Genomic DNA, 26,913 nt, shown 5'->3' with positions numbered 1-26,913 from the left:
CCTTTTATTAAGTTCCATTTAACCCCTTAACGATGAAGGACGTAAATGTACGTCCTGATGACGTGGTACTTGACGCACCAGGACGTACATTTACGTCCCAAGCATAACCACGGGCATCAGAGTGATGCCCGGATCATGTGCGGCAGGTCCAGGCTGTTGATCGCAGCCAGGGACCCGCCGGTAATGGTGGACATATACGCGTGCGGCGTGAGTTTGTGCTTTAGGGTGCACACCCTAATGCAATAGGCAGCGCACGCCTATGTCGCTCAGCAAGGCCATAAAGTAAAGAAGCGATATATAGAGATCACTAGTTTACTGTATATTGTTGCTGGGTGGAAGGTATACAATTTGTACCTCCTGTCCTGCACGGCCAGTGCCCTGAGCTGTATCCAAGTATCAGTATCAGTTTCCTGTGAAAACATACCTTTATATGCCCCATCTGTATTCTGAAATCTGCTACAGGGGAACATTGGAAATACTGATATCCTCTGTAATCCTGAATGGACACTGATAAAAGGAAGTGATTGTGATAGTAAAAATGTATTAGAACTGCTAGTTTTACAATTGCCCAATATTTATATTTTTTTTATATAATACTAACATTTGCTGTTTTTAAATACCCATTGCCACTGTTCTCGGAGTTAGTTCATTTCCAGAAGTTGCTTTTCTATTACAAACCGTAAGGAATGCCAGAAGCTAAGAATTTGTCCTCACTGATATATAGTTACAATATGTTGACAACTTCATATTTTTTCTTTAGATTGCAACCACTGAAGAAACCATTTAACAACATATTAAAAACACAATCTATCATTTCTGTGAAAGATTCATGTGTATGGGATATTGATATATAATTCAATTTAAAGTATTATGTCTAGTAATTGAATAAAGTAACAGTGGGAAAGACAACATTGCCCTGGAAAAGCAAAAACTGTCTAATGCTACATATCATGTTCAATAGATCAGTTTTATTCACATTTATTTTAGAAACTATATAAATGAAATAAAGATTATAATATTAACACTGTAGTCAAAGGAAGTAATAGGAAGAAAAACATTGCTTATTTTGGAATAAAATACATTTATTTACACACAATTTTTTTCCAGAGATCATAACATGGCTCTAAAGATAAAGAATACATTATTTTAAGCATTGCTACAAACAAACTTTGTATTAACCAGAAACAAAAGAACAGGCATTTAACCTTGTTTTGGTACAATGATAGCTTAAAGGGGTACTCCGGCCCTAAGATGTCTGACCGTCAGGATCCCGCCGCTGGGGACCCCCGCAATCTTGCATTCAGCACCCACCTCAGGGAGCTGCATGCCATGCTGCCAGCTCAGAATCTGCCATGTGACGACCACAGGGCCGGAGTATTGTGATGTCATGACTCCGCCCCATGTGATGTCACACCCCGCCACCGCTATGCAAGTCTATGGGAGGGCTGGCCACCACATTCCCTCCCATAGAATTGCATAGTGGGGGCGGGGAATGACATTCAACGGGTGTGGAGTCATGACGTCACGATACTCCAGCCCCATGGTTGTCACACGGCAGATTCTGAGCTGGCAGCACGGTGTGCAGCTCCCTGAGGTGGGTACTGAATGCAAGATTGCGGGGGTCCTCAGCGGCAGGGCCCCACGGTCAGACATCTTATCCCCTATCCTTTGTATAAGGGATAAGATGTCTTAGGGCCAGAGTACCCCTTTAAAGAGATTTTCTCATCTCAAATATACAAATTATTTGTATAGTTTATGTAAAATTAAATATTTTTGCAAATATATTATGTAGCCTTTCCCAGATACCTTAATTTTTCTCCTCCACTTGTTGTGGTCGGACTGGTGACAGTGCCAGCTGCAGGAGAGTGCAGGCTACTGGGGGGTCTCTCAGACATCTCTCTCTTAATATCTGTGTATGTGGGGACATTACTATGATACACAGCTACCCCAAAATACATGGTAAAGTGTATATAGGGGTCAGGTATATATAGGGGTCAGGCCTTGAACTGTGTAAGGGGCCCCACAATTTCTGATGGCAGCCCTGACTGTAGGATTTCAGTCCTTTACAGCAAAATGTGTTACCCATTGTTTTCTTGGTGACTATGGTCTCAGCTGCCTTGAGATCATTGAAAAGATCCTCCTATGTAGTTCTAGGCGTTATCCTTACTGTTCTCATGATCATTGAAACTCCATGAGGTAAGATCTTGCATAGAAGCCCTGACCAAGGAAGATTGACAGTTATTTTGTGTTCCTTCAAATTGCGAACAATTCATACTAACTGTTGTAAACTTCTCACCAAGCTGCTTGGCAATAAACCTGTAACCCATTCTGAGTGATTGATTGCTTCTGTGGAAAGGTGTCTTTAATACAGGTAACAAGCTGAGATTAGGAGCACTCCCTTGAAGAGTCCCTAACCTTAGTTCATTATCTGTATAAAACCCAGGACCAGAAATGTTGCTGATTTATATGAGATCAAATACTTTTGTCCCTAATTAAAATGCAACTCATATGAAAAGCATGTCATGGATATTTTAGTTGTTATTTTGTCTCTAGCTGTTCAAATAAACCTACCATTAAAATTAAAGACTGATAATTTTGTATGGGCTTTTGATGTACCTGACATCAAACCATAGTTTCTAAACTAACTCAGATTTTTTTTCCTAACTACTCCTAACAACCCTCCTGCCCTTAAAAAAATCATTCCGAGCTTTATTAAGCTCTGATCATAACTTTCCCCTTGCTCATTTTGTGTGAGCTCCCGGTAGGAGAAAGTGGATGAGGCGCAACGTCATTGAAACCAGCGGGAGCTGTGGCTAGCTATGCCCCGCACACACTTACTGAGTTCGGTCTTCTACCAGGCCGGGAGGAGACAAAACTAACTGTTTGACTTGGGTAAGGAACAGAACAGAGCCACCTAGTGACTGTATTTTCAATCACATCAACATATAAAGGTTGAAAATTTTAACAGCAAAGAAATAGCAAAGTGTCTTATAATTACATAAGGAACAGTATATTAAAAGTTTAGTTTGGTGTCAGGTACTCTTTAACCCCTTGGGGACCAAGCCCATTTTGACCCTAAGGACCAGAGCATTTTTTGCAATTCTGACCACTGTCACTTTAAGCATTAATAACTCTGGGATGCTTTAACCTTTCATTCTGATTCCGAGAATGTTTTTTCGTGACATATTCTACTTTAACATAGTGGATGAAATTTTCATCATTATTTGCATCATTTCTTTTTTTTTTTTTCTTTTTTTTTTTATTCCCAAATTTCATGTCAATTTGGAAAATGTTTCTAACTTTGAAACTCTCTGCTTGTAAGGAAAATGGATATTCCAAATAAATTATATATTGATTCACCAATACAATATGTCTACTTCATGTTGACATCATAAAGTTGACATGTTTTTACTTTGTGAAGACATGAGAGGGCTTCAAAGAATAGCAGCAATTTTCAAAATGTTCACGAAAATTAAAAAATCTGAATTTTTCAGGGACCAGATAAGTTTGAAGTGGATTTCAGGGGCCTTTCTTTGAGAAATACCCCATAAATGACCACATTATAGAAACTACACCCCTCAAAGTATTCAAAATGACATTCAGAAAGTTTGTTAACCCTTTAGGTGTTTCACAGGAATAGCAGCAAAGTGGAGGCAAAAATTAAAAATCTTCATTTTTTTACACTAAAATGTTCTTGTACACACATATTTTTTTATTTTTACAATGGGTAAAAGGAGAAATAGCCCCCCAAAATTTGTAACCCAATTTCTCTCGAGTAAGGAAATACCTCATATGTGGATGTAAAGTGCTTTTTGGGTGCAATAGAGGGCTCAGAAGAGAAGGAGCGACAATGGGATTTTAAAGAGCAAATTTAGCTGAAATGGTTTTTGGGGGCATGTCACATTTAGGAAGCCACCATGGTGCCAGAACAGCAAAAAACACCCCACATGGCATACTATTTTGGAAACTACACCCCTCAAGGAATGTAACAAGCGGTGCAGTGAGCCTTAACACCCCACAGGTGTTTGACGAATTTTCAATAAAGTTGGACGTGAAAATGAAAAATTTACTTTTTTCCCTAAAACGCGGATGTTACCCCAAATTTTTCATTTTCACAAGGGGTAATAGGTGAAAATGTCCTCCAAAATTTTAAACCCCATTTCTCTCGAGTAAAGAAATTCCTCATATGAGGATATAAAGTGATCTGCGGTGGCATTAAAGGGCTCAGAAGGAAAGGAGTGACAATGGTTTTTTGGAAAGCAAATTTTGCTGAAATGGGGTGGATGTCTCATTTAGGAAATCCCTATAATGTCAAAACAGCAAAAAACACCCCACATGGCACACTATTTGGGAAACTACACCCCTCAAGGAACATAACAAGGGATACAGTGAGAATTAACACCCCACATGTGTTTGATGACTTTGCAATGAAGTTGGACGTGAAAATGAAAAATTTAATTATTTTTACTAAAATGCAAATGTTACCATATTTTTTTCATTTTCACAAAGGGTAATAGGTGAAAATGTCCCCCAAAATGTGAAACTCCATTTCTCTCGAATAAGGAAATACCTCATGGATGTAAAGTGCTCTGTGGGTGCACTAGAGGACTCAGAAGGGAAGGAGCACCATTGGGCTTTTGGAAAGCAAATTTTGCTGAAATTGTTTTTGGGGGCATGTCTCATTTAGGAAGCCCCCATGGTGCCAGAAGCAGCGAAAAACACCCCACATAGCACACTATTTGGAAAACTACACCCCTCAAGGAACGTAACAAGGGGTACTGTGAGCATTTACACTCCACTGGTGTTTGAAAGATCTTGATAACAGTGGGCTGTCCAAATGAAAAATCACATTCTTCATTTTCACGGACCACTGTTCCAAAAATCTGTCAGACACCTGTAGGGTGTAAATGCACACTGTATCCCTTGTTATGTTCTGTGAAGGGGGTAGTTTCCGAAATGTGGTCACATGTGGGTGTTTTTTTTGTGTGTTTATGTCAGAACCGCTGTAACCAGCAGCCACCCCTGTGCAAATCACCAGTTTAGGACTCAAAGGTACATAGTGCACTCTCACTCCTGAGCCTTGTTGTGCACTGCGCAGAGCATTTTATGTCCACATATAGGGTATTTCCGTACTTGGGAGAAAGTGTGTTACAAATTTTGGGGGTCTTTTTTCCCATTTGCCTCTTATAAAATGAAAAGTATGGGGCAACACCAGCATGTTGGTGTAAAAAATTAAAAATTTTTACACTAACATGCTGGTGTAGACCCCAAGTTTACATTTTCATAAGGGGTAAAAGGAGAAAAAGCCACCAAAAAATTGCAGCACTATTTCTCCTGAGTACGGAGATACCCCATATGTGGCCCTAAACTGTTGCCTTGAAATACGACAGGGCTCTGAAATGAGAGAGCGCCATGTGCATTTGAGGCCTAAATTAGGGATTTTCATAGGGGTGGACAAAGATGCAAGCGTTACACTAGCCTCCGCCACCAAAAATACTGGACGTCTGGTCTGTTGCTCTGTCGCTTACCCCGTCATTGTCCTTGTCAGAGTCCAATAGACTATCACAGTTGTTCTTTTTGCACAGGGTGTATAAGACCCCCACTGTTCTTGCATAACATTGGTGTTCGGTCTGACTCTACCGGCCCTAGGTGTGGTGAGTTGGAGGCTCACTTGCTACATATGATGTGGGAGTGTCCTGTCTTAACTGCCTATTGGACTGATGTGATACACCTTATTAAGACTGTCTATGGGGTCACACTGAATAGAGAACCTAAGGTGTGCCTACTTGGCCTTGTTGGAAGTGATCAGGAACCTTCCATGAGAGAAGTGGGGATCTTACGTGTGCTGTATCAAGTCAGTTCTGGATCAGACCGTCTCCTCTGGGAGTAGCTAATCTTATTAAAAGATTACAGCAGATATTGCGCTTGGAAAAAGGGATATATATTAAATGGAAAGTTGAAAGGAAGTTTGATGGTATTTGGGGAGCCTGGGTACACCATTTTGACCCCCCAATGACTGATTCATAATTACTTGTATGCCCTCAGTCTGTACTTGATGTGGTGTGATTGGCTTGAATACTGGGGATCTGTGAATGTGGCTTCACTCTTTTCTTTGTCCGGTCTTTTATCTCTATCCCTCTTTGGTGGCTTTGTTGTAGTGCCTGTAGGTACCGCTTGCTATGGTTATGTGTACAAGGAGTGAGGGAGTATGCCCTTCGGGACCAAAGTTTATTTAAACCTTTAGTTGCCTACAAGTGTGTACATCTGTTGCTGCAAAAGGGAAGAGACAGACTTCTTGTTTGTAAGGTGGGTGGGATGGAAGAGGTGGGTGGGATGGGAGGGGTGGGTGGAGGGGGGTTTCTGTATGTGAATTGTTTCTTTTAAAAACTGTTTAAAACTTCAATAAAATATATCTGATTTAAAAAAAAAATACTGGACGTCAGTTTTCCGCAGACAGGGTGCCTCTAGCTGCTGCAAAACTCCCAACTTGCCTGGACAGTCAATGGCTGTCCGGCAATACTGGGAGTTGTTATTTTGCAACATCCACATATGGAGCATTTTCTTAATCGGGAGAAATTGGGATTCAAATTTTGGGGTCCATTTTATCCTATTATGTTTTGTGAAAATGAAAAAAATTGGGGGTAACACCATTTTAGTGTTAAAAATCTAATTTTCCATTTTTACGTCCAACTTCAACGCAAAGTTGTCAAACATCTGTTAGGTGTTAAGGCGCACTATACAGTTTGTTACGTTCTTTAAGAGGTGTTGTTTCCAAAATAGTATGCCATGTGGGGGGTATTTTGCTGTTTTGGCACCATAGGGGCTCCTAAATGCATCATGACTGCCAAAAATCATGTCAGCAAAATTTGTTTTAAAAAATACCACAGTTGCTCTTTCCCTCTTGAGCCATGTTGTGAGCTCACAGAGCACTTTGTGTCAACATATGAGGTATTTCCATACTCGAGAGAAATTCGGGCTACAAGAACATGATAGTGTAAAAAATGCTGATTTTGATTTTTCTCCTCCACTTTGTTGCTATTGTTGTGAAACACCTAAAGAGTTAACAAACTTTACGAATGTCATTTTGAATACTTTGAGGGATGCAGTTTCCATAATGGGGTCATTTATGGGGTATTTTTCATAGAAAGGCCCCTCAAATCCACTTCAAACAAACTTAACTCCCTGAAAAATTCTGATTTTGAAATTTTCGTGACACTTTTGAAAATTGCTGCTATACTTTGAAGCCCTCTAAAAAGTCTTTAAAAAGTAAAAACATTTCAACTCTCTGATGCCAACATAAAGTAGACATATTGTTTTTGTGAATCAATATCAAATTTATTTGGAATATCCATTTTCCTTACCAGCAGAGAGTTTCAAAGTTAGAAAAATGCAACATTTTCAAAATTTTCATGAAATTTTGGGATTTTTCACCAAGAAAGGATGCAAGTAACGACAAAAATGTACCACTATGTTAAAGTAGTGGTAAATTTGTGTCGTTACTTGCATCCTTTCTCAGTGAAAAATCCCAAAATTTCACAAAAAAACTCTCGGAATCATAGTTACATAGTTACATAGTTAGTATGGTTGAAAAAAGACATACGTCCATCAAGTCCAACCAGGGAATTGAAGGGAAGAGTGTAAGGGGATAAGGGAAAGGGATGTAGTTTTATAATTCTGCATAAGCATTAATGTTATTTTGTTCCAGGAATGTATCTAACCCTGTTTTAAAGCTGTTAATTGTTTCTGCTGTGACCAGTTCCTGAGGTAGACCGTTCCATAAATTCACAGTCCTCAAGGTAAAGAAGGCGTGTCACCCCTTTAGACTAAACCTTTTCTTCTCCAGACAGAGGGAGTGCCCCCTCGTCCTTTGGGGGGTTTAACCTGGAACAGTTTTTCTCCATATTTTTTGTATGGGCCATTTATATACTTATATACGTTTATCATATCCCCCCCTTAAACGTCTCTTCTCAAGACTAAACAATTGTAACTCCTTTAATCGCTCCTCATAGCTAAGATGTTCCATGCCCCATATTAGTTTAGTCGCGCGTCTCTGCACCCTTTCCAACTCCGCAGTGTCCCTTTTATGAACAGGCGACCAAAACTGAACAGCATATTCCAGGTGAGGCCGTACCACTGCTTTATAAACGGGAAGTATTATGTCCCTGTCCCTTGAGTCCATGCCTCTTTTTATACATGACAATATCCTGCCGGCTTTGGAAGCAGCAGCCTGACATTGCATGCTATTCTGTAGTCTGTGATCTACAAGTACACCCAGATCCTTCTCTACCAGTGACTCTGCCAGTTTAATCCCCCCTAAGACATACGACGCATGCAGGTTATTAGTACCCAGATGCATAACTTTACATTTCTCCACATTGAACCTCATTTGCCAAGTGGATGCCCATTTGCCAAGTGGATCAGAACAATCGTTAAAAGCTTCCCAGAGTTCTTAATGCATAAAGTGACAGTGGTCAGAATTGCAAAAAAAAAAAGGGCTCCGTCCTTAAGGTGAAAAAGGTCTCAGTCCTTAAGGGGTTAAAAAGACAATTTTACAGGTGTTTTACAGCTAATAATATGGGCAATTTTAATGTGTAAACTTTGCCTTAATACACTGTTCAGCTCTTTTCCTGAACTTTGAACATCTAGAGAAAACTTTTTGCCATAATATATTATGATGTACCGTGTGTCTTTTATACTTTATACTCCTAGTAAGAAATGTATCATCATATGTGACCAAATGTGACCAAGACCAAAATAAACAATACAAAACAAAAGAGAATTTGTTACAAAAACAGCATAAAAATTAACAGTACCTAAGCGGATCATGCTAAAAATGAGTCCTTAAGGATGCCGGGTGTACAGGTAAGCCCAGTGGGAATTTTGGACCCGCTGCTATCCGGTAGGGAACTGGACTGGGAAGCCTGCTGAAATCGCCGGCCAATTCAGACCAAACACCTCCGATCCCCCTGAAGGGATAGGAGTGAGGTGGCAGGGATTCCACCCCTCCTATCCCTGCTATTGGTCAGTCAGAAGCGACCGACCAATAGCGGATCTGGGGCGGGGGGTTAAAATTCGGTTTCTTCACTCTGACCACCCACGGTAGTCCAGGCAGTGAGGGGAAACTGTCATGTGAGATGTGACGGCCATGGAGGTCCCTTACCAGGTGGCGATCGGCGGTGGTGGGCGGCAATCCTTCAGCTTGCCCATTGTGCGGTGATCCTGCTGCAGGAGGTGAGTAATTGCCTAGCAACATCTGCAGGGCTACAGTTTGGAGACCAATATGCAGTGGTCTCCAAACTGTAGCCCTCCAGATGTTACAAAACTACAACTCCCAGCATGCACAAACAACAAAAGGCTGTCTAGCCATGCTGGGAGTTGTAGTTGCATGCCTCAGGCTGTTGCATAACCACAACTCGCAGCATGCCCTTTGGCGATCAGTACATGCTCGGAGTTGTAGTTTTGCAACCGCTGGAGTCAGTAACAGAACCTCACTCAGAAGTTTTCCAACCAGTGTGCCCCCAGCTGTTGCAAAAGTACAACTCCCAGCATGCACGGTCTGTCAGTGCATGCTGGGAATTGTAGTTTTGCAACAGCTGGAGGTTTGCCCTCCCGCATGTGAATGTACAGAATACATTCACATGAGTGATTTTACAATGAGTTGTCTGCTTTAAGTTTGAGTTGTGGCAAATTTTCCACCGCAGCTCAAACTCCTAGCAGGAAACCCACCGTAAACCCTCGCCCGTGTGAATGTACGCTAAAACACTACACTACACTAAACACAAAATAATGGGTAAAACACTACATATACACCACAAATAGAGAAACATAGCTGCACATCCACCATTTGTATTTTCATCCACTTGCTTCTCAGCATAATTTAAAAAACTAACAGGTTGTTAGTATACAGTTTGATCAAAAAGTGCAAGCCCACACACCACATCGAGGCCACCTAGTCAGAGTGGGTCCCTAACCTAACACTTGTGTAGTGTCAGATGGTGACCACTGCCTCCGAGACACCATGTCTACAGGGAGAACGACCTAGTGGCCAGGCAGCCCCGCTGCTGCCCGACCAAGCCCCTGGCTTTGGGCCACATCAAAGAAACAAGGGTCGCCACAGAGAACCACATCAGTGTGAACACTTACCATGTGCTCCCTACCAGAGGGCTGGGAGAATGTAAAGAGTAAATTCTTACGCAGTCTCCTGCTAATTAAAAATGACTGGGCCACATGGGTGGAGCGGAGTGCTGGCCATGGAAGAAGGGAGATACTACAAATGTACAACACAAATAGAGAAACATAGCCGCACATCCACCATTTGTATTTTGATTTACTTGCTTTTCAGCATAATTTAAGCAAGTAGACCAAAATACAAATTGTGGATGTGCATCTGTGTTTCTTTTTTTCTATTTTTGTTTTACTACATATAGACACCCTTACACTGTCCCCCCTTCCCCCTCAATAAAAAATGAAAAACGTATCATACAGCAGTGTTTCCAAAATGGAGCCTCCAGCTGTTGCAAAACAACAACTCCCAGCATTTCCGGACAGCCATTGACTGTCCAGGCGTGCTGGGAGTTTAGCAACAGCTGGAGGCACCCTGTTTGGGAATCACTGGCATAGAATATTTTTGATAGCGGAGCCAATTGTAACGCTTGCACCCGAGTCCACCCCTATGCAAATCCCTAATTTAGGCCTCAAATGTGCATGGCACTATCTCACCTCAGGACCCTGTGGTATTTCAAGGAAACAGTTTAGGGTCACATATGGGGTATTTCCGTACTCGGGGAACAATTGCTTTACATGTTTTGGGGTGCTTTTTCTCCTTTTACCCCATATGAAAATGAAAAGCTGCTGTCCACACCAGCATGTTAGTGTAAAAAAAATACACTTACATGCTGGTGTTGCCCCATACTTTTTATTTTCACAAGAGGTAAAAGGAAAAAAAGACCCCCACAATTTGTAAAGCAATTTCTCCTGAGAACGGAAATACACCAAATGTGGGCGTAAAATGCTCTGCGGTTGCACAACAAGGCTCAGGAGAGAGCGCGCACTATGTACATGTGAAGCCTAAATTGGTGATTTGCACATGGGTGGCTGATTTTACAGCGTTTCTGACATAAACGCAAAAAATAAATACCTACGTGTGACTAAATTTTGTAAACTACACCCCTCATGGAATGTAACATAGTGAGCCTTAACACCCCACGGGTGTTTGACAAATTTTTGTTAAAGTTAGATCAAAAGCATTTTTCACTAAAATGCTATTGTTACTCTAAATTTTTCATATTCACAAGGAAAAAAGCCCCCAAAATTTGAGTATGGAAACACCCCATATGTGAATGTAAAGTGCTCTGCGGGCACACTACAATGCTCAGAAAAGAAAGAGCGCCATTGGGCTTCTGCAGAGAAAATTTGTCCAGAATTGAATGTCACGTGTGTTTACAAAGCCTTCATGGTGCCAGAACAATCGAACCCCCCCCCACATGTGACCCCATTTTGGAAACTGCACCCCTCACGTAATGTAATAAGGGGTATAGTGAGCATTCCATTTCAAACAAATTCTCTCTTCAAAAGCTCAATGGCTCTCCTGCTCTTCTGAGCATTGTAGTGCACCAGCAGAGCACATGATGTCCACACATGGGGTATTTTCATTCTCATAAGAATTGGGGTTACAAATTATGGGTCTCATTTTCTCCTATTACACCTTGTAAAAATGTAAAATTTAGGGAAAAATCATCATTTTAGTGAAATTTTTTTTTATTCATTTACACATCCGACTTTAACGAAAGACGTCAAATATCTGTGGGGTGTTAAGGCTCACTCTTCCCCTTGTTACGTTCCTTGAGGGTTGTAGTTTCCAAAATGGTTTGCCATATATATATTTTCTGTTCTGGCACCATAGTGGCTTCCTAAATGCGACATGCCCCCCAAAAACCATTTCAGCAAAATTAGCTTTCCCAAAGCCAAATGTGACTCCTTCTCTTCTGAGCATTGTAGTGCGCCCGCAGAGCACTTGATGTCCACACATGGGGTATTTCCATTCTCATAAGAATTGGGGTTACAAATTATGGGGGTCATTTTCTCCTATTACCCCTTGTAAAAAATTTGGGGAAAAGCCAGCATTTTAGTAAAAAAAAAATTAATTTACACATCCGACTTTAACAAAAAGTAATCAAACACCTGTGGGGTTTTAAGGCTCATCATACCCCTTGTTATGTTCCTTGAGGGGTGTAGTTTCAAAAATAGTCATGCAGGTTTTTTTTTTTTTTTTTGCTATTCTGGCACCATAAATTTGACATGACCCCAAAAAACCATTCCAGCAAAGTTCACTCTCCAAAATCCCAGAGTAGCTCCTTCCTTTCTGAGTCCTCTAGTGCACCCACAGAGCACTTTACATCCACATATGAGGTATTTCCTTACTCGAGAGAAATGGTGTTACACATTTTGGGGGATTTTTTTCTCCTTTTCCCTGATGTAAAAAAAAATGGCTCTACAAGAACATGCAAGTGTAAAAATTGAAGATTTTGAATTTTCTCCTTCACTTTTGCTGCTATTCCTGTGAAACCGCTAAAGGGTTAATACACTTTCTGAAAGTCATTTTGAATACTTTGAGGGATACAGTTTTTACAATGGGGTAATGAAAAAACTGAACTTCAAAAACTGAACTTCAAATCCACTTCAAACTGAACTGGTCCATGAAAAATTCCGATTTTGAAATTTTTGTGAAAAATTTGAAAATTGCTGCTGAACTTTGAAGCCCTCTAATGTTTTCAAAAAGTAAAAACATGTCAACTTTATGATGAAAACATAAAGTAGACATGTCTATTGTATTTGTGAATCAATATATCATTTATTCGGAATATCCATTGTCCTTACAAGCATAGAGTTTCAAAGTTAGATAAATGCTAAATTTTCAAAATTTTCATAACATTTTGGGATTTTTAACCAAGAAAGGATGCAAGTAAGGATGAAAATTTACCACTATGTTAATGTACAGTAGAATATGTCACAAAAAAGAATCTCGGAATCAGAATAAAAGGTAAAAGCATTCTAGAGTTATAAATATATAAAGTGACAGTGGTCAGATTTGCAAATAAAGGGCTGCATCCTGAAGGTGAAAATGAGATGTGTCCTTAAGGGGTTAAAAGAAAACTGTCAGCAAGTTCACCCACACTAAACCCAATACATTGGGTTATAGTGTGGGTGAACAGGAGTCCCTAACGGGTTCACTTGGTTGTAAAGTTTTGTTCTCGCTGAGTTAGCATCCTCTAAAGTGTCCGACATCACTTCCTGTGTTGTGCTCTGCAGGTGGGTCACCCACTGGTAGTCTTACTTTGGATTCCAGAGGAAGGCGGAGAAGCCTGCTCCCCTTGTTGCATATTCATTTTGTGCTAATCCATGTCCTATTTACGTGGAGTCCTGTTTTCAGAGCACATGTGCTGAATTTTTACCCAGCTCTGACGTCATCAGGGCTAGGTTACACAGTTAGCTACCGGGAAGCATTTTTTTATTTTAATTTTTTCAAAGTTGATCGCCATGTCTAAAGGGTTCATACCGGGCATTAGCCACGGGTCCTGGCCATTGCTAGGTGCCGGGCCCGACCTGCTATGATGCAGGGTCACCACGTGACGCCGTGTTATAGCAGGAGAGCAAGCACAGGTGGTACAGGTACACCCTGCGTCCTTAAGGAGTTGAGCGTGTAACTGAGGTAGTTTGTTGCCTTCTGCACAGGATATCATATCAATGATGTGGCATATACTGAGACATTCTAGCTTGCATGCCTAAATTAAATATCCTGACCCAGTTTTCTCTGTTTGCTAATAGCCTCTTTGGTTCCAGCCCTTGGAAGGTAGTGTACACTGGACAGCCTGTTAGCAAACTGGAATAGCTAGATGTGTCATGGTCCCCCTCTATCTCTCTTCTTGTGTTCCCCTCTCTCTCTTATTGTCTTCCCCTCTCTGTCTCAACTCACGCTTAGCTAAGGACAGGTGGGCAAGGTCTTTTGGAAGCTCTGCTTCATTTGATTCTGACATGTACTATGGCCCCTAAAGGAAAGCAATCACTTCTTGTGGAATAACACTGATCTAGTGTAGATAAACTGCTATATAATTTGGCCAGTAGATGGTACTGGTGTATAACTTGTAAGTGAACTTCATGTAAATGCTGCAGCACATGACTGTAGTGTGGTGCAGAAACCATTATTTTACACACAGTGGCTGGAATAAGTATTATACTTGTCACTGTGCAAGCCAGCCTAGCCAAACTTTTGAAAAGGTCTCTACTTATTACACACTGCGTGTAAAAAAAAAAGCTAAATATTAAACATTTTTCTTACTAAATATATTTTCAAAGGTGCTATTGACATGAAATTTTCACCAGATATTGCGAACTACCCAATGTACCCGTGTAATCCATACAAATCCATACATTGATGGAACGGGATTACCCGTGTAATCCATACCCGTGTAATCCATACTAAACCAAGACAAAGAAGCTAAGAGAAGATTTTATGTGTAATAATGTGAAGTGACATTAGGAAAAATTATTGAACACATAAAAAAAGGGAGGTGAAGAAAGGCATGGAAAGCTAAGACAACGGCTGAAATCTATCAGTAATTGAAAAGCAATCCAGCCCCTTGTAATTGCCAAATTAAAGGACAACTGCAGTGCTAATGAAGTAGTGCTCTAATGGCATTAAATAAGAAGTTATGCAACTTACTGATTGTGCTCCATTACCTTTTCTGCACCGTTTAGCTGCTTTGCCGTCACAGGAAGTTGCTGCCAGGGGCTCTAATATGAGTAGTGTCTACCTGTTATTCCCTATGGGGCTGTCAGCTAGGTCGACGCTATGTCACAAACTCCCAGGATCCTTCACTCCCCCTGCAGCTCCTCCAACCTCATACATATTCATTTGGCTGTTATGTGCTCTGCTCTAATTGGCTGAGCGCACAATAGGGGAGTTTTAGGGCTGTGAGCTGAGCCGTTTGGATGTGAGCAGAAATAGAGCCTGTGTCTGCAATCAGCTTCAGCATGGCCAGCTCCCCCCTCCTCCCCTCTCGGTCTCCGTGGTGACATCTGCCTGGGTGCTAAAGTGTGCTGCTGTCAGTGAAGGCAGTAACCCTTTATGTGCCTGCCTCTCACAACCATGTTAGCTATTGTACTGTGTGTCCCTTTTCTCATTGGCCTCTTGGAATAAAATGTACAGCAGTGTGCTGCTGAGAGAAAGCATAGCATTCCTGTGGGTCACTGCTGCTGAGAGGTCCATAAGTCCACATTGTCCCCCTGTCCTCAGTCCCTAAATGTTGCACCATAATCTATACCAGTGTTTCCTAACCAGAGCACCTCCAGCTGTTGCAAAACTACAACTACCAGCATCCCCTGACAGCTGTTGGCTGTCCAGACATGCTGGAAATTGTAGTTGTGCAACAGCTGGAGGCACCCCTGCAACTCCACACTGTACATTATAGCTATATAAGCTGTTTTCCAGGCAGCCGCAGCCGGCTCTCCTATTGGACAGGGGAGAACATGTGGTGAGGATGGGAGGGGATAACCACAAGGAAAGGAGCTGTGGGCGTCACTTTATTATAATTTATTATAATTTCCTTGGGGGGAGAGGAGGGGGGGGGAGAGCAGCAGCTCACAGGAAGCAGGCACATGGGGTCATGGGAAATGTAGTCTTTATGACATGGCTGCTTACTGCTTTGGGTGGCAATTACCAGAGAACGGCTGGACCATTTTGGACAAATGAGGTATCTTTGGAAAGATTTTAATGAGCTATCAGTTGAGGTAAACTTTTTTTTTCTTAAGTACCAGCGCTGCAGATGTCTTTTAATGTCAGCTGGTTCAGTCCCAACTGATGGCCTACAAAAAGGTATCATTGTGTCACACAATGCAATAGGAGGGACCTATGAGTGGAGGGTAAATCCAATATTATTAACATTTGACCGCTAAGCGGTCACTAAGACCCTAAATTTCCCACCCAATTTAAAACTTAACGTTTAATGAGCCGAGATTAAAATAACCTCACACATATTGATCCATGGTGCATTGATTGGCATGACACTGCATGCTATAGAAGTGAATTGAAAAATTAGACTGTGGCTGCAGTCCACAGTCTATAGTGTGAGACAATTAAAAATCTAACACATTGCCCGCCCGCCCGACGTTTCGCCACAGGCTGTGGCTTTATCAAGGGCTAAGAGGCAAATGGCGTGCAAACAAGCCTTGCAGGGGTTTAAATAACCTCCTGTCTCTAACGTCATTAGAACATGTCACTTCCTGTATTAACATGACATCTCATTGGTTACAATCATATGCAGACTCATGATTGACCGCTTCCTGGCCAATGAATTTTTAGACCAGGATGCATCTTGCTATATTCGTTTGATTGACAGCATCCTTGACCAACCAGCTGAGAACAATCAAGCTTCTGAACTCCTCATTGGTGCCGGAAGCTGTATACGTATGTGCGCCATCGGTCCTGCGCTAACTAATAGCTTCCCGAACCTCCGATATGGGCGCATGCGCAGTACGGATGCGCAGAAAAACGTGCGCGAATACTTAGTCATATACAGGCACTGCTGGAAGCTGCGCGACAGACATATGCGCCGGCACTTAGCCGATTTTTGGCATATGATTCACTCATGGCTATTGTGATAGGGCTGTAATACACAATATAACCACTATTGTGAACAACGACTGCGTAGCAAGTGATAGGTTAATTCGAGAACACTAATAAGTTACTATCTGGCAATATAAGACGGCCAACCTAGCAACGTAAGTATAAGATCAGAACAAGGAAATATTAATCGATAGAGGGAGGAGCAATTACTCATCTGTTCTGCATAGATGTAGTCATAATTAATTCATATCATCAACGGAAGTTAATCATAAATATAATTAATAAAGGCTTATAACGGCTCTTCTATATAGTAACAATTGTAATAAGTGATTCCTGTCCTACAAGAAGGCTGCAAAGGTGAAGCCTTCATTCAGTCCATTTGGACTTTGGGATTTTAATCTCCAAATCCAACGGGCTTCTTCTTGAAGCAGTCTGGTGTTAAGATTGCCACGTCTCGGACCTAGTTTACACTGGGTAATGCCACAGAAACGTAATTCAAAGGGAGCATCATTGTGTACAGTCCTCATATGCCTAGCAATTGGCGTATCTTGGTAGGTGTTAATAGTACTCATATGTTTTGAGATACGCCTACGCAATTGTTGAACTGTCTTTCCTACATAGATTTTAGGACAATTGCAAGTGGCTAGGTACACTACCCCCGTCGTTTGACAGGTGATGAAGTCCCTAATTTGATATTTCCGATTATCAATCGGATTAGAGAATTCTTTTGTACGTGGCATAAATTTGCAAAAATTGCACCGTCCACATGGATGTGATCCTTGAATTGAAGATTTCAACCAACTGGATGCAGACTCCTCTGCATAAAAACTCCTAACTATTTGATTTTGAATATTGGGTCCTCTACGATAGGTTATAGAGGGGTGAGTAGAGATCACCTCCCTAAGGTCATTATCCACCTGTAATATAGGCCAATATTTCCTAAGTATATTCATGATTTTTTGATTGTGTTGATCAAAAGTTCCGATACACCTAATGATCTTTTGGCCACTATTGTCTTTAGCCAATTTGTGATCACGTAATAATTCAGATCTTGGAGTAGCCCTGGCTCTGGCGAAGGCCTTGTGAAGGACTTTCTTAGGGTAACCTCTATTGGTGAAGCGTCTATACAGGAGATCACATTCTTCTTGAAATTTAAGAGGGTCAGAGCAATTCCTTTTGGCTCGTAGATATTGACTGATAGGGATGCCTTTCTTCAATGGTACGGGATGATAACTCTTCCAATTGAGAAAACTATTGGTTGACGTAGGTTTACGATATATAGAAGTGTGAATGTGACCAAGTGAATCAATAGTGATAGTGAGGTCAAGAAAATGAAGAAATTTATCATGAATTTCAGAAGTAAAGTGCATATTAATATGATTAGTGTTAAGTGCTTGAACGAAGGATTGAAATAGTTGTGTGGTGCTGTCCCAAAAAATCAATATATCATCTATATAACGACCCCAAAATAAAATGTGAGAGTTAAATTCTTGAAAAGTGTCAGAGAAAACGTGAGTGTCTTCCCACCACCCTAAGAATAAATTAGAATAATTCGGTGCACAAGGAGTGCCCATAGCAGTGCCCTTCAACTGAAAATAAAAGTGCCTATCAAAAAGGAAAAAATTGTGAGTAAGTAGAAAACGTAATAAGGTCAAAACAAATTTGTTGTGTGCTGTGTACTGAAGACCTTTAGTCGTTAGGAAATGTTGTACAGCATGAAGTCCCTGTTCATGTTGGATGTTTGTATAGAGAGATTCCACATCCAAACTAGCTATAAGGGTACCTGGAGGGAATGTGATCTCCTGTAATTTCTTCACAGTGTCCTTGGTATCCTTAATAAAGGACGGAAGAGAGGAAACAAAAGGGGCCAAGAACTGATCTACATAGTGACTGATATTTTGTGTAATATTGTCACACCCTGAAACAATAGGTCTGCCAGGGATAGGGGAACTCCGTTTGTGCACCTTAGGAAGGGCGTAGAAAGTGGCTATTGTTGGCGATGGATTAAAGAGATATTTAAATTCTTCTTCTGTTATCAATTGGTCTATTCTTGCCTCTTGTAAAATTGTACGTAAATTCTGGTTAAACTCCTGAAGTGGGTTATGGTCAAGTTTACGATAAGTATCTTTATCATTCAACAGTCTCATCACCATAGCCTTATAGTAACTTTTATCCATCAGGACGATGTTTCCTCCTTTATCAGAAGGTTTGCAAACAATCTCATTATTATGTTGTATTTCATCAAGTGCTCGGATTTCTTCCGTAGATAAGTTAGATGGAATATGGGGAGTCCTTGACCTTAGGGAACTGATCTCGTGTGTAACCATCTTAACAAAAGTATCGATATTAGAGTATTGTGACAAGGATGGTGTAAAGCTTGACTTAGGTTTAAGATTAGAGAAGGGAGCTTCAACTGAGACAATTCCTGTCTCACTTTCTTCTTCTAGCTGTTCTAGCATAGTAACAACTTGCTGATCTTGTTGTCTGTTCACAGCAGGATTGGTAGCAAGGTTTTTGTGAAATTTGTGTAGGGCAAGCTTCCTGCCAAATAGATTTATATCTTTAGTCCAAGTAAAAATATTACAAGGTGGTGTAGGGGTGAATGATAACCCCTTTTGTAATACGGACAGATGGTGTTCATTCAGAACTAGGGATGACAGGTTACAAATTTGCAATTGGTCACTGGTAGCATCAGTTATTGTCTGGGAATTGGATTGTATCCCCATTTGTCGCGATCCCTCAGTTGGACCCCTGGTTCTAAAAAAAGGTGAGGGGGATTCTGTGGTAATCCTCCCATATGAGTAATCGTTGGAATACCAGGTGCCCGTGGGGCAGCTGTTGTTGCTGTAGGACCAGGTATCACTGGGGTCATATGTACCTCTGCAGGATTGGGTAAGGCAGAGGATAAAAATCCATGTGAGTGCATGGAGGGATGGCCACCTCCTTGAGTAGTATGAGGTGGGCATGGTTGTGAATGGCCTTGTGGTCTAGGGGTGTTCTCAGATTTAAAAGTACCAGTATTTTTTCTGTGGGGTTGACGTCTCTTATTGCTCCTAGATCGCGATCTAGGGTGAAACCTCTTAGGGCCACTCTGGACGTTAGTACTATCCTCAGTACCTGAGTATTCAGAATCCGAAATATCTGTATACCTATTACCCTGAAAATCTTGTTGTTGTGATTTTAAATAAATCTGTCCTGTTTCAAAATCCCTCTTGTCTCGTACGTATTTCCTGTGTTTCCTTTCTTTAATCTCACTTAAAAAACTATCAAGATGTTTCTTAAGTTTTTGCTCCAAAAGAGGATACTCAGGTTGTGTTTGGAATATTTTAATTTCACTAATTTGTGTTTCCAACTGTATACCAATTTTTGTAAATGCACCCTTCTCAAAATCTAGTAGATATTGTAACATACGTAAGGAGTTTTCAGTTAAAAGTTGTTGCCAACCTTGTATAAATTCAGTTTCGTTTTGATGTGAGTTAGGAGTGATATTGATTCTTAAACCACGATAAACAATTTTTTGCTGGAGGTATGTTTCGAGACTGGCAATCTCCCACCAGGAACGATAATACTGTTTATAAGTTTTTTGTAAATCCCTAAAAGCTGAATTTATATCAACTTGATTAAAGGGAAGATTTTGAAGTGAAAAGACATGAGCAGCATCAGCTTTAGAGTGCAAGAATAGACCAATTGATAACAGAAGAAGAATTTAAATATCTCTTTAATCCATCGCCAACAATAGCCACTTTCTACGCCCTTCCTAAGGTGCACAAACGGAGTTCCCCTATCCCTGGCAGACCTATTGTTTCAGGGTGTGACAATATTACACAAAATATCAGTCACTATGTAGATCAGTTCTTGGCCCCTTTTGTTTCCTCTCTTCCGTCCTTTATTAAGGATACCAAGGACACTGTGAAGAAATTACAGGAGATCACATTCCCTCCAGGTACCCTTATAGCTAGTTTGGATGTGGAATCTCTCTATACAAACATCCAACATGAACAGGGACTTCATGCTGTACAACATTTCCTAACGACTAAAGGTCTTCAGTACACAGCACACAACAAATTTGTTTTGACCTTATTACGTTTTCTACTTACTCACAATTTTTTCCTTTTTGATAGGCACTTTTATTTTCAGTTGAAGGGCACTGCTATGGGCACTCCTTGTGCACCGAATTATTCTAATTTATTCTTAGGGTGGTGGGAAGACACTCACGTTTTCTCTGACACTTTTCAAGAATTTAACTCTCACATTTTATTTTGGGGTCGTTATATAGATGATATATTGATTTTTTGGGACAGCACCACACAACTATTTCAATCCTTCGTTCAAGCACTTAACACTAATCATATTAATATGCACTTTACTTCTGAAATTCATGATAAATTTCTTCATTTTCTTGACCTCACTATCACTATTGATTCACTTGGTCACATTCACACTTCTATATATCGTAAACCTACGTCAACCAATAGTTTTCTCAATTGGAAGAGTTATCATCCCGTACCATTGAAGAAAGGCATCCCTATCAGTCAATATCTACGAGCCAAAAGGAATTGCTCTGACCCTCTTAAATTTCAAGAAGAATGTGATCTCCTGTATAGACGCTTCACCAATAGAGGTTACCCTAAGAAAGTCCTTCACAAGGCCTTCGCCAGAGCCAGGGCTACTCCAAGATCTGAATTATTACGTGATCACAAATTGGCTAAAGACAATAGTGGCCAAAAGATCATTAGGTGTATCGGAACTTTTGATCAACACAATCAAAAAATCATGAATATACTTAGGAAATATTGGCCTATATTACAGGTGGATAATGACCTTAGGGAGGTGATCTCTACTCACCCCTCTATAACCTATCGTAGAGGACCCAATATTCAAAATCAAATAGTTAGGAGTTTTTATGCAGAGGAGTCTGCATCCAGTTGGTTGAAATCTTCAATTCAAGGATCACATCCATGTGGACGGTGCAATTTTTGCAAATTTATGCCACGTACAAAAGAATTCTCTAATCCGATTGATAATCGGAAATATCAAATTAGGGACTTCATCACCTGTCAAACGACGGGGGTAGTGTACCTAGCCACTTGCAATTGTCCTAAAATCTATGTAGGAAAGACAGTTCAACAATTGCGTAGGCGTATCTCAAAACATATGAGTACTATTAACACCTACCAAGATACGCCAATTGCTAGGCATATGAGGACTGTACACAATGATGCTCCCTTTGAATTACGTTTCTGTGGCATTACCCAGTGTAAACTAGGTCCGAGACGTGGCAATCTTAACACCAGACTGCTTCAAGAAGAAGCCCGTTGGATTTGGAGATTAAAATCCCAAAGTCCAAATGGACTGAATGAAGGCTTCACCTTTGCAGCCTTCTTGTAGGACAGGAATCACTTATTACAATTGTTACTATATAGAAGAGCCGTTATAAGCCTTTATTAATTATATTTATGATTAACTTCCGTTGATGATATGAATTAATTATGACTACATCTATGCAGAACAGATGAGTAATTGCTCCTCCCTCTATCGATTAATATTTCCTTGTTCTGATCTTATACTTACGTTGCTAGGTTGGCCGTCTTATATTGCCAGATAGTAACTTATTAGTGTTCTCGAATTAACCTATCACTTGCTACGCAGTCGTTGTTCACAATAGTGGTTATATTGTGTATTACAGCCCTATCACAATAGCCATGAGTGAATCATATGCCAAAAATCGGCTAAGTGCCGGCGCATATGTCTGTCGCGCAGCTTCCAGCAGTGCCTGTATATGACTAAGTATTCGCGCACGTTTTTCTGCGCATCCGTACTGCGCATGCGCCCATATCGGAGGTTCGGGAAGCTATTAGTTAGCGCAGGACCGATGGCGCACATACGTATACAGCTTCCGGCACCAATGAGGAGTTCAGAAGCTTGATTGTTCTCAGCTGGTTGGTCAAGGATGCTGTCAATCAAACGAATATAGCAAGATGCATCCTGGTCTAAAAATTCATTGGCCAGGAAGCGGTCAATCATGAGTCTGCATATGATTGTAACCAATGAGATGTCATGTTAATACAGGAAGTGACATGTTCTAATGACGTTAGAGACAGGAGGTTATTTAAACCCCTGCAAGGCTTGTTTGCACGCCATTTGCCTCTTAGCCCTTGATAAAGCCACAGCCTGTGGCGAAACGTCGGGCGGGCGGGCAATGTGTTAGATTTTTAATTGTCTCACACTATAGACTGTGGACTGCAGCCACAGTCTAATTTTTCAATTCACTTCTATAGCATGCAGTGTCATGCCAATCAATGCACCATGGATCAATATGTGTGAGGTTATTTTAATCTCGGCTCATTAAACGTTAAGTTTTAAATTGGGTGGGAAATTTAGGGTCTTAGTGACCGCTTAGCGGTCAAATGTTAATAATTGTGTCACACAAGACACATCTCATGATGGGTAAAAGCAAAGAGCTTTGTATCCTAATTGTTGTAAAACATAACAATGGCTTTGGTTACAGGTGAATTTCTAAGCTTTTGAATGTTCCAGTGAACATTTATTAACCCCTTAAGGATGCATGGTTTTTCAGTTTTTGCATTTTTGTTTTTTTCCTCCTTACCTTTAAAAAGTCATAACCCTTTAAATGTTCCACCTAAAAATCCATATTATGGCTTATTTTTTGTGTCACCAATTCTACTTTGCAGTGACATTAGTCATTTTACCCAAAAATCCATGGCGAAACTGAAAAAAATATCATTGTGCGATAAAATCGAAGAAAAACGCCATTTTGCAAATTTTGGGGGCTTCCGTTTCTACGCAGTGCATATTTCGGTAAAAATGACACCTTATCAATATTCTGTATGTCCATACGGTTAAAATGGTACCCTACTTATACAGGTTTAATTTTGTCGTACTTCTGGAAAAAATCATAACTACATGCAGGAAAATGTATACGTTTAAAAATGTCCTTTTCTGACCCCTATAACTTTTTTATTTTTCCACGTACAGAGCGGTATGAGGGCAAATTTTTTGCTCCGTGATCTGATGTTTTTATTGGTACCATTTTTGTTTTGATCTGACTTTTTGATCACTTTTTATTCATATTTTAACCCCTTAAGGACCCGGGCTTTTTTCATTTTTTCATTTTCAATTTTTCCTCCTTAACTTTAAAAAATCATAACTCTTAAAAATTTTCACCTAAAATTATATATAATGGCTTAATTTTTGCATCACTAATTCTACTTTGTAATGACATTAGTCATTTTACCCAAAAATCTACAGTGAAACGGGAAAAAAAATCAATGTGCGACAAAATTGAAGAAAAAACACTATTTTGTAAGTTTTGGGGGCTTCTGTTTTTACGCAGTACATTTTTTGTCAAAAATGATACCTTTTATTTATTCTGTAGGTCCATACGGTTAAAATGATACCCTACTTGTATAGGTTTGAATTTGTATCACTTCCGAAAAAAAATCATGAATACATGCAGGAAAATTTATACGTTTAAAATGGTCATCTTTTGACCCCTATAACTTTTTTATTTTTCTGTGTTCAGGGCGCTTTGAGGACTCATTTTTTGTGCCATCATCTGAAGTTTTTAGCGGTACAATTTTTGTTCTGATCAAACTTTTTGATCACTTTTTATTCACTTTTTTGTGGTATAAAAAGTGATCAAAAATGCGCTATTTTGGACTTTGGATTTTTTTTGCGCGTACGCCATTGAACGAGCGGTTTAAAAAGCGGTATATTTTTATAATTCGGACATTTCCGCACGCGGCGATACCACATATGTTTATTTTATTATTATTTACATAATGTTTTTTTTATTTTTGGAAATGCCGGGTGATTCAAACTTTTATTAGGGGAAGGGATAATTGAAAGGGTTAATGATTTTTTTTACACTTATCTTATGCAATATTATAGCTCCTATAGGGGGCTATAACATTGCATATACTGATCTTTAAACACTGATTGATCCATCTCCATAGGAATGGATCAATCAGTGTTTTCGGCGATTGAATGCTCAAGCCTGGATCTCAGGCTTGAAGCATTCATTCGGCGATCGGACAGCACAGGAGAAGGTAAGAAGACCTCCTCCTGTACTACAGCTGTTCAGGATGCCGCGATTATACCGCGGCTATCCCGAACAGCTCCCTGAGCTAGCCGGCACATTTTACTTTCGTTTTTAGCCGCGCGGCTCAGCTTTGAGCGCGCGGCTAAAAGGTTAATAGCGCGCGGCACAGCGATCAGTGCCGCGCTCTATTAGAGGCGGGTCCCGGCTTCACTATGACGCCGGGCCCGCCGCGATATGATGCGGGGTCACCGTTATATCGCAGGACCGGGACCCAGGACGTACTCATACGTCCTGGGTCCTTAAGAGGTTAATGATATAAAAAGTTACCAAAAATACACTTTTTTGGACTTTGGAATTTTTTTACATGTACGCCATTGACCGTGCGGTTTAATTAATGATATACTTTTATAGTTCGGACATTTATGCATGCGACGATACCAAATATGTTTATTTTTATTTTTATTTACACTGTTTTATTTTTTGAATGGGGAAAGGGGGGTGATTAAAAGTTTTATTAGGGAAGGGGTTAAATGATCTTTATTAACACTTTTTTATGCTTTTTTTTTCAGTATTATAGCTCCCATAGGGACCTATAACACTGTACACACTGATCTTTTACACAGATCACTGGCGAGTATTAACACGCCTGTGATCAGTGTTATTGGTGCTTGACTGCTCCTGTCTGGATCTCAGGCACGGAGCAGTCGTTCGCCGATCGGACACGAGGAGGCAGGTAAGGGCCCTCCCGGTGTCCTGTAAGCTTTGATCGCCGTGTCTGAAGGGTTAATATAGGGCATCACCCCGATCGGTGATGTCCTGTATTAGCCGCGGGTCCCGGCCGTTGATCACCGCTGGGACCGACCCGATATGACGTCCTTCGTCGTTAAGGGGATAATAACACTGTTCTACAAATTTTCATATATATATTTTTTTTGTTTCAGAAATTAAATGTGCCATTTCTTAGTGAATTTTACATGCTGAATTCAAATATAATAATTACATTTGTTAGTTGGCTCTAGTTTTTATGTAACGGACATTTTACCTTTTCCAACTACAGGTAATAGGCAAATAATCACTGTTCTGCGGGTAAAAAGTTGTGATTAGTGGATCCAACATGTCACCCAGCCTGAGGTGAGTGAACGTTTAGGGTCCCATCCGATATGAGGCCACCTCCTGGTGGATGGGGGGACACATTTTGATCAAAAAGTGGGCTAAGAGCCTCCATTTTGTTGACCAAGTGTGCTGCTGCCATTTTCTTTTTTTACATGTTTTGTACTTGCCACAGCAGCGTGCACCCGTGTATTGGCTTTAGGTGCTGGCTACATTTTTGTCTTTTTTTGTTTTTGCTGTGCAATTTGGGGTGAGTGGCTCCCTTTGTAGCCCTGCATCCCCTCCCTTATTTCACAGGAGGTGGTTTTGGGTTGTTAGTGGATCCAGCATGTCACCCAGCCTGAGGTGAGTGAATGTTAGGGTCCCATCCGATATGCTGCCATTTTCTTTCTTTTTTTAAAAAGTTGAGAGCATGAAAAAAGCTGTGAACCCACCCTAAACTCTCTTAGCATCAGATATTTTGACTTTTATAGAATTTGGTGACATAATATTAGCTAACATTTCATCATCTTGGTACGCTTGGCAGTTTTCTTTTGGTCACCAATACTGACTATGTAATCTATGGTGTAAGTTGCATTATGCATTTTATAAACCTTACTTCATTAGTTGGTTGGTTATATCATGGAAACTAGAGCCAATATAAAAAAAATGTTATGATATTTTCATTTTTAGCACCCCAAAATTATGTCAGAACAACTTTTTACCCATAGAACAGTGTAATAAATAAATCTCATTAATTAGTAAATATCTTCTAATTCACTTAAGAGTATTTAAACTAAAAGAAAGTTAGAACTCTGCATAAACCTGCACAGAGCAAATCTAAACTGGTTGTCTGCTGACAACATGGAAACTGATTTAAAGGGGTTATCCACCATAAGGTGATTTTAGTACCTACCTGCCTGACAGTAATGGACATGCTTAGGAAGGATCTGCGCTTGGCTTGGGGCTAAATGGCTATGTTGTGAGATTACCATAACACTGTGGCTAGCTCTTGTGAACTGGTATTTCCTGTTTGAATTTTCTTTTTTTTTTAACAAAAAATCCCATAATTCCATTTTCCTCCCTCCCACACATCAGCCACCCCACCTATTGAAACATAAATGAGCTGTATCCATTCAAA

This window comes from Hyla sarda, chromosome 5 (genome assembly GCF_029499605.1).
Source record: "Hyla sarda isolate aHylSar1 chromosome 5, aHylSar1.hap1, whole genome shotgun sequence".
Lineage (NCBI taxonomy): Eukaryota > Metazoa > Chordata > Amphibia > Anura > Hylidae > Hyla > Hyla sarda.
This window is presented reverse-complemented; position numbering follows the sequence as displayed.